The following is an 8,443-nucleotide window of genomic DNA, read 5'->3' as shown; positions in this document are numbered from 1 at the left end:
CAGGTGAAGATCTGTGAGCAGCAATATGGTTTCATGCCGAGAAAGAGCACTACAGATGCAATGTTTGCTCTGAGAATACTGTTGGAAAAGTACAGAGAAGGACAGAAAGAGTTACATTGTGTGTTTGTGGACTTAGAAAAAGCTTATGATAGGGTGCCAAGAGAAGAGTTGTGGCATTGTATGAGGAAGTCTGGAGTGGCAAAGAAGTATGTTAGGGTAGTGCAGGACATGTACAAGAATAGTGTGACAGCGGTGAGATGCGCAGTTGGAATGACAGACTCATTCAAGGTGGAGTTGGGATTACACCAAGGATCAGCTCTGAGTCCTTTCTTGTTTGCAGTGGTGATGGACAGGTTGACAGATGAGATCAGACAGGAGTCCCCATGGACTATGATGTTTGCAGATGACATTGTGATCTGTAGTGAGAGTAGAGAGCAAGTTGAGTCTAGTCTGGAGAAGTGGAGATATGCTTTGGAGAGAAGGGGAATGAAAGTCAGTAGAAGCAAGACTGAGTACATGTGTGTGAATGAGAGGGAGCCCAGTGGAATAGTGCAGTTACAAGGAGCAGAAGTGGTGAAAGTAGATGAGTTTAAATATTTGGGGTCAACTGTTCAAAGTAACAGAGAGTGTGGTAGAGAGGTGAAGAAGAGAGTGCAGGCAGGGTGGAGTGGGTGGAGAAAGGTGGCAGGAGTGATTTGTGACCGAAGAATATCAGCAAGAGTGAAGGGGAAAGTTTACAAAACAGTAGTGAGACCAGCTATGTTGTATGGTTTAGAGACAGTGGCACTAACAAAAAGACAGGAGGCAGAGCTGGAGGTGGCAGAGCTGAAGATGTTGAGATTCTCTTTGGGAGTGACAAGAATGGACAAGATTAGGAATGAACATATCAGAGGGACAGCTCAGGTGGGATGATTTGGAGACAAAGTCCGAGAGGCAAGATTGAGATGGTTTGGACATGTGCAGAGGAGGGACCCAGGGTATATAGGGAGAAGTATGCTGAGGATGGAGCCACCAGGCAGGAGGAGAAGAGGGAGACCAAAGAGGAGGTTTATGGATGTGCTGAGAGAGGACATGCAGGTGGTTGGTGTGACAGAGGAAGATACAGAGGACAGGGTAAGATGGAAACGATTGATCTGCTGTGGTGACCCCTAACGGGAACAGCCAAAAGACAAAGAAGAAGGAGAGCAATCAGTCCTCACATGATGTTGCTTTCAGGAAACGTGGGTACTTTGATAAGTAATGACTTAACACTTTCTCTCCACTGTGTTGTCTTGATATCTGTAAATAAAGTGATGCTAAAGATGTCTATTACAAGTAATTCTAGACCACTCTTGGTCATTTTTGATGTTTAAAAACTGGAAAATATACAAGATTGTAAAGTTTAACACCTATACCTAAAAAAACCGATGTGTCCCAAATGCACACAAGACCGTGAACACAGCGCAGCATTGCCGCATGAAATCTTCAGGATTTCAAGACCGACCTCCGCTTTCAGAGCTCCGCTGTGATGCTCTGCAGGAGGCCGGCGAGGCTGACCTGGTCGGCAGCTTGTGGATCAGCAGCTCGGTGGATTTCTGGTAGCGGCGGATCTCTCTCAGCGCCACGGTGTCGGGCCTGTAACGGTGAGGCTTCTAAACACCGCCGACAGCCGGAGCACTCTTCCGGGCGGCTTTGGATTTGGATTTACGGGCGGTCAACTTTGTTACATCGTCATTAAATTCACTATCCGGTACAACATACGGATCCACTGAACCAACTGCTACGCATCGATCACAATAAACAGCTTTATCTCGAGGGTTTAAAGCCTCGTAATAAGCTTTCATTCTCTCTATTTTCTTTCACGCGCCAGCCGCGTAGTAAATAAACGACAGAGGCAGGAGCAGAGTCATTATCTATCAAAGTACCCACGTTTCCTGAATGCAACATCATGTGAGGACTGATTCCTCTGCTGTCACTCACAATTCCACGCCCCTCTCAATCGAAGCCACGCCCTCCCACGCCAGAACGGGGCCAAAAGTTTGAAACTGAAAAAATAAGATCTGAAAGTGAAAAAAAGATCTGAAGGCAAAAAAAAAAAAAAAAAAAATGAATGAAAATAAATTTGATCAAAAAAAAATTACAGAGCTGAATAAAAAATTTATTCAAACTGAAAAATATATATCTTACACTTATTTTTTATTTTGATAATACTTTTTAAATGATTATAAAATTCAAGAACAAACATTGAATTTTCAGTTTCAAAATTTATTTTTTCAATCTTTTTTTATTTTCAAATTACAAAACTTTTGGCCTTGATTTAGCTCCATAATTACATAAGATGAGCTAAAGAAAGAGAGAGAGAGAGAGAGAGAGAGAGAGAGAGAGAGAGAGAGAGAGAGAAGCAAATTTTTTTTCTTTGCCCAGTAATGATAATCTCAACAGTTGATGTAATAGATGTTATAATAACAACAACAACAATAATAATAATAATAGTAAATTGGTAACATTACAAAAGTGTGCACAGGAATTACACAAGATGACCTAAATAGAGAGCAAGAGTGAGAGAGAGAAGCAAATATTTTTTTCCTCTGGCCAGTAATGACAAACTCAACAGTTGATGTAATAGGTATGTTATATTATTATTGTTGTTGTTATTATTATTATTAATACATTTATTTGTACAGCACTTTCAGCTGACATTCTGAATGCAAAAAAATCTTCAAGATGAATTTAAATTCACATCATTAAATATTTAAACTGCATAATCACTGACCACAGGAGTGCTGTCAAAACCTAAAAGTGCAGTGTATGTACTGGGCCCAAAGGATCCCTGAATTTTAACAACAGAATTTAAAAACTGTACAGAAATAAATGTGAATTAATGCATTTTGAGGTCATCAAATTTAATCAAACACTTTCATCAACAACAACACTTTCATATAGTGAAAATAAAAAAAACTTTATGAAGCAGTTTCATAAAAAGAAGATTCAAATTCCTTTAAAAAACACATTAAACACCGAAACTGGACAATAAAACAATTTACACACACACACACACACACACACACACACACACACACACACACACACACACACACACACACACACACACACACACACACACACACACACACACACACACACACAAAAGAACAGACACATAAAATGTATAATCAAATAGTCTTTTTTATATTCAGTTTTATTTAGATATAAGAGTAGGGATGGATACATAAATGTTTCCAAGTCACTGAATATGTGTTGGACTTAATTTCAATCATTAAAAGCAACATTGAGGTACTGAATAATAAATCTGTCTAGAGTAAGCAGTTCTCAAGACCTGAAAAAGGGCACAAGAAGACGAGTGAGGGACACCACCAAGACAAAACTGAAGATATATTCAAACGATTCAAACCCGGGACTTTCTTTCAGAGTGGAAGAAAAAAGGACTTTAACCCAAGAAAACAGATTAAATCACGTTTGGAAAGATGGCAGGAAGAGTGTTTTTCAGTCAGACTCCATGTGGAGCGTAACAATGGGGTTTCCAAACACAATTAGCAGGGGTTTATCCACCATATTGGTTTTCCTACATGTAGCAATCCTCCTTGTGTAGTTTTAAATGTGTTTGGCTTTACAACTATTTATCTGAACTGCGTTTGTTAAATTATGTTATTTTTGGTGGTGGTGGGGTGCTGTAGTTATGATTGTTATGGAGCTATACTTGTTCTGCACTTTGATTTAATGCCTTCTGGCAGCTTTTCCATTCTACTGGTGTAATTTAGGGTTGGGAAATGGAAAATCATTAATTGACTAGTCGGTAGTGTTGCCACAGTAACTTTGAAAAGTTACTTTATTAGTTACTTTATACAGTTACTTAATTCGCAGCTGTGGACAACTTGTCAACAGCTGCTGAATGTAACTAATAAAGTAACCAGTAATCTAAGTAACTAGTAACCCTACACTCTAAGAAATGAAACACAGGGGTTTTAAATGTAATTAATACTATTATATTCAATACAATTGCAATTGTTAATTTTAGGGATTTAAGTAATAATGTTCAGTTGATTTAATTAATTTCAACTACAATATTGTTTTGCACTTAATTGACAATTTTATGTGGAAAAAGTTACCTTAGCTTACATTACTTATTAGTTGCAAGTTGTCGGCAGCTCCTAATAAAGTAACTTCATAAAATAGTGATAAAATAGCTCTGCATTTTGATATACACAAACAGTGGTAGTGGATCCATCTAAACAAAAATGAATTTTTTGCAGTGTGGACTGCCAGTAAACCATCTGTAAAAATGACATAGACAAATATAGAGTAAGGAGAAGGAGAAACATAAAACGAAACCTGTCCATTTGGAAAAACAAGGAAAATCAGCATTTTCCAAAGCATCTTGGAATGTATTCAGTGTATTCTGTGTAAGGTTTTAGATTGACACCCACCCACACACAGGTGCACACAAAGCCTTGGCCTGTAAACTTTCTGAATGTGTTACTGAACTCTCGCATTATGTGATCATGTCACTTGACTTTTTCTTGTAAATGGTTTATTGAAGGTACAAACTTTATACTTTATACGGCATTGATTCTGTGTCTATAGCACTTTCATGTTGTAGGCGTTTTTCAGTTGCCAAAGTTACAAAATATGCACAGGTTCCACTGTGTCAGTATGAATCAGAGCAAGCTGTTTTACAGTAGAATTTATGCCAAACAGAATAAAATACAGCAGTGAGTAGTTTTAATTTAGGCCAGATTTTTAACAATTTGTATAACAATTCCCCTTAACAATTCTTCTTTTTTTTTTGTGACAGACAGGATTTACAGTAATGCAATACAAAAATTTGTGAAATGTCCTGCTTAAATGACACGTACATGTACAGGCGGCTCTACGCTGGAGCTTGATGGGGCTGAAGCCTACCAAGAATGTATTAGTCCCGTCATAACACCCACCTGGGTTTGAGCCACGGTGGGCGGCGCCAGGTGGCCCCGCCCGTACTGCAAAGTTCTGCCCGGCTCTCGGGTTCAAATTGGTTGTGCCACCCAGCACCGAATTTCTGAAAAATGAACTGAAGTGTTGCTGAAAATGTACCAGTTTGACCGTATTTCAAGCTTATAGCATCATAGTTTTGCAATTTTAAACCAATAAAAGTAATAACAAATATATTTCTCATTTTCTTCGTATCAAATCGCAAACAGCAGAGATCAGAGAGTCAGCACGTTATGTGGACACAGAGCTGTGAATGGCCGCAGCTGGAAACTGTGTCTTAAAAAAAAAATTAACCCTGTCATTAGAGTCCTACAGTCACCGCTGGACTGATAGTATTGCACACCGTGGCCTGATGGCCTACTGGCCTGCGGATTTTTTTTTTTTTTTTTACGAAGTAAAGCGAGCTGTGAGCTTTTCATCCTCGTTTTTTTTTTTTTTTTTTTGTAGCAGCTATGACTCGTCGTCACCTCTTAAAGTGCGGTGATAACAGCAAACTGCACTGAGCTTTACGAAGACATTTTTATGCTTTTTTCCTCCTTTATTTAGAGCTGAGCTGCTCCGTATCTGCACGTTAAAACAGCTGATCCTCCGCGACGCGTCAACATCTAACACTATTTTCCACTCAAATGCACCTAAACTCTCTTTCTGAGGACCACATGATGTGAAAACACAATAAAACTTTCTGACCTGTAAATCTGGTCATGTTTTCTGCATAAATAAATGTTATCCATTCTTTGTACTCAAACGCCAAAGCAGGGGCTAATCCAAATGGAATGGGGGTGTGGGGCAAGGATGCCCCCCCCCCCGCCCCCACAACACCCCTAGATTAAAGGTCCAGTTTTGAAGCCTTTTTTACTACAACTACTAATACTACTTAAAATAATAATAATTTAGACAAGTAAACTGTTTAGAGAAAATTTAAATGTTAGAAAAATATTAGAAAGAATTGAATAGTTACATTTATTAATAATGTAGGTTAGAAATTACAAGTTTTACTGTTACAGTGCTGTCAACAGTTAAATATGAGGTCAAGAAAGAGGTCTTTATTTTACTTTTTATAAAACAAGTATATATTTTCATTGAAGTCAAGAAAGGGTGACTATAAAGTTAGGCGGGGACCACTACAGCCATGATAGTAAGTGAAGGTTAACTTCAGCTATTAATTGATGAACAGCAACCTAACTTGTTCATAAATCAGACATCTGTGTGTGAGAGAGACATTCTGATCTTCTGGTCTGAAGTAAAGTGCTGTCTAACTGGGTCACTCAGATATGAATTAAGGTTGGATATTATTTTTGTTCGTGCTAACTCTGCCAGTCACGTAACCTAGCCTAGCAATGCAACCTGTGCAAATGGTGTGCATGGCTAGCTACCATGCTGTCGCCGCCAGGTTGTTTCTTTACTCTTTATTCTATTTGTGTGACGGTCATGCGTCGGTCATACGAAGTATGCTGTTTTGCACAGTCTGCGGTGTGGTGGCGTCCCTGTCTAAAATGTATTTTCCCAAGTCCTGGCATAATTTCACATACCTAACATTTTACTTTAAATTGAGAGTCATTCTCTAAGTTGATTAGCAACACAAATTGGTAATAAAAGAAATCCTTGATGTTACTTGTAGCTTGTAGTGAGATATACAACTGTCTCCATCTTGTGGCCTTTTTGTGTATTGCAGTTTCAAAAGTTCAACCTTTGTATCCAGTCATTGGTCCAGTCATCCAGTCATTTCTTGCTTTATATGATGAATTGTATCACACAAGTAATGATATATTATTTATAGTATAGCCTACAGTATTTCTATAACAAATGTTTTTATATAATTTCTGTTTCTAAATTTAAGTAACAAGTCTGAATGAAATGATGACTTATTATGTCTAAAAAGTAATGTGACCTACTGTCAATACATCGTACTTTTGATAAGCCTATGATAACTGTATTTTGGGAGACCTTTTCATAATGCTTCTTATAGTGTTAAAATGTATGTGTCTCCTGGTGCACATTGATTGGTTAAGGGACCAAAAAAACACACTGTCACAGCAGGCTTAATTTTTTTCCCCTTCGATACCTGGTGGTGGCCTGTCTTGGTTAAAAATGCCCTGCCTGAAAAATTTCCCCAGTCCAGCCCTGCCTACAATCCAGAGGTCTTTCTGTGTCTGTATGTGAAGATACATTCAGAAATGTAGTTTATTTTACAGTTGAAAGGCTTTGTGTTTCCAAAAAGTTCAGAGTTTGAAAAACAACGGACATGTGTGTGTGTGAGAGAGAGAGAGAGAGAGAGCAGAGGAGGAGGGGTGGAGGAGGAGGGGCACAGCATCAATGAAAGAAAAGAAAAACTGACTCAGTTTTTCATTAATAATTCAATTAATAATTAATTCAATTAATAATTAATTGAGAGAAATTTTTTAATTCTTTAGTTTTTCTCTTCTTTTTAGTGCGCATTTATTTATTTTCATTTTACTGTTTGCTTTGTTGTGCATGATTCAGCACAATTAATTTTCTTGAAAAACAGTTCCATCAAGGAACCAGAACCAGGTGAGAGTGAAAACAGGAGGACAACAATCCAACCAATCATATCTTCCAGGTTGGACACAGCTTGTAGACACAGACGGTACATTATCCAGTTCTCAGAGTATATTGTGTGGTGCATCTCAGAGTTCCATTCTAGGGCGTCTTCAATTTCTGATATATATAAATGATTTGAAGGTGGCAGTGATGCACAAGCTACTTCTGTATGCAGGTGACTCAGCTTTGTTGGTGACGGAAAATGACGTATCAGAGATAGAAAAGGCTGTGAGTGTAGAACTTGAATCTGTGAATGAGTAGTTAACTTAGAATAGGTAATCATTATATTTAGGTAAAACAGACACCATCTTGTTTGCTTCAAATAGATGGCTACACATCATTAAATGTTGTTGATGTTAAGTCTGGTGGAAATGATGTATCAAAAGCAGTGATCACATATTTAGAAGTGACTCTCAATCAGTCTTTATCTGGTTATGCTATTGCTTCAAGATTGTTTACAAAAATCTCTTATAAACTTAAATTCTCTGCAGAAATATTGGGAATTTGAGCTTAAAACTAAAAAGCTGTTCGTGTTTGCACTGATACATTGTTATTTTGACCATGCCTGTTCAGTCTGGTACAGCAGTCTTCCATTTCTGCCTTGTCAGAAGGGTAATTGTTTTGATTACAGTGGGCAGTCTGTACATGCAGCCTTTACTTGTGCTATCCGTCGCCGCATCCACAAAACCATGGAGCTGCCTTTGGCCTTGGATAGGAACCACACAGGCAGACAACTGCTCCAGTCCCACATCTCTAAAATAACCACCTATCGTCCATAGCCAGGTGAAACGTGGGCATCCTCTTGGCCTCGGGCACCTGTGTGCTGTATCATACACAGAGAAACACACCATATGGCCAAAATGTCAAAGCTGATGCTCTCTCACAATGAAAATGAAGCTACAGTGTCCGTACCTCA

This window comes from Thalassophryne amazonica, chromosome 19 (assembly GCF_902500255.1).
Source record: "Thalassophryne amazonica chromosome 19, fThaAma1.1, whole genome shotgun sequence".
NCBI classification, from domain to species: domain Eukaryota; kingdom Metazoa; phylum Chordata; class Actinopteri; order Batrachoidiformes; family Batrachoididae; genus Thalassophryne; species Thalassophryne amazonica.
This window is presented reverse-complemented; position numbering follows the sequence as displayed.